General features: G+C 44.0%; 1 non-coding gene across 1 annotated transcript; it reads right to left on the bottom strand.

Moving 5' to 3' along the window:
* Positions 1-298: 298 nt before the first annotated feature.
* On the bottom strand, positions 299-437 carry LOC130987248 (small nucleolar RNA Z247). Its single transcript, XR_009089640.1, has one exon. It is a non-coding gene; the product is annotated as a small nucleolar RNA Z247 (small nucleolar RNA).
* Positions 438-913: the final 476 nt, after the last annotated feature.

Genomic DNA, 913 nt, shown 5'->3' with positions numbered 1-913 from the left:
ACCAGGGACAAAGTTGGGTTCAAACCTGTGCCAACATCTATCAGCAGTATGCTCGGGTATGCCACACACTTGGCAAATAGGTTTATTTCCACCAAATCTGCCTCCTCCTCTTCCACCTCGACCATTTTCTCTTCCTCTGGCGCCAAATCCTCCTCTGGGAGTGAAATTCCCTTGATAATTTTTGCCTTTGTCAGCTTATGAGAGGTGAGATTAGTTTGGTTTGTTCCTTGAACAAAGTTGGCCGATGGTTGAGAGCCCTCATTATTTAGTACTTGAGTCTTAGCAGACTCAATCCTGCTCTCAAAGCTTAGCAACAAGGAGCTCACATCTCCAAGAGACCATGCCTCTGGCTTAGAAGTGATAGTAACCATAACAGAATCATACTCTGGTCCAAGACCCGCAAGAGTATGCATGATTTGATCATCTTCATCAACTCTATAGCCTGCCGAACCTAGCAAATCACAGCATGTCTTGATTTTGTTGAGATAATCTCTCATGCTCAGGGCAACTTTCTTGAGAGTTTGCAGCTGCAGTTTGTACTGCATAACCTTGGCTTTAGATTGGTTGGAATAGTTCTGAAGGAGGGCTTCGTCCCAAATCTCTTTGCTTGTATCGAGACCAACCACCAATATCATAGTACTCTCAGTAAGAGAGGACTGGATCCAGGCCGATAACAACTGATCTTTGCGAATCCAGCTGATGTATGCTGGATTGGGCAATATCTCACCACCTGTTGTGGTTATAGTGGTTGTAGGTGGATCATGAAGAAAATATCTTTCAAGGCCAAGCCCTCGAACATTGGCCATAATCTGCTGTTTCCAAATAAGAAAATTATTCTCATTGAGTTTGACGGATATTTGGTTGTTTTGTGGTATGATGGGAACCAAGGTGGCAGCTGCTTGGTCTGTCATGA

This window comes from Salvia miltiorrhiza, chromosome 5 (genome assembly GCF_028751815.1).
Source record: "Salvia miltiorrhiza cultivar Shanhuang (shh) chromosome 5, IMPLAD_Smil_shh, whole genome shotgun sequence".
Classification (NCBI taxonomy): Eukaryota; Viridiplantae; Streptophyta; class Magnoliopsida; order Lamiales; family Lamiaceae; genus Salvia; species Salvia miltiorrhiza.
This window is presented reverse-complemented; position numbering and strand designations above follow the sequence as displayed.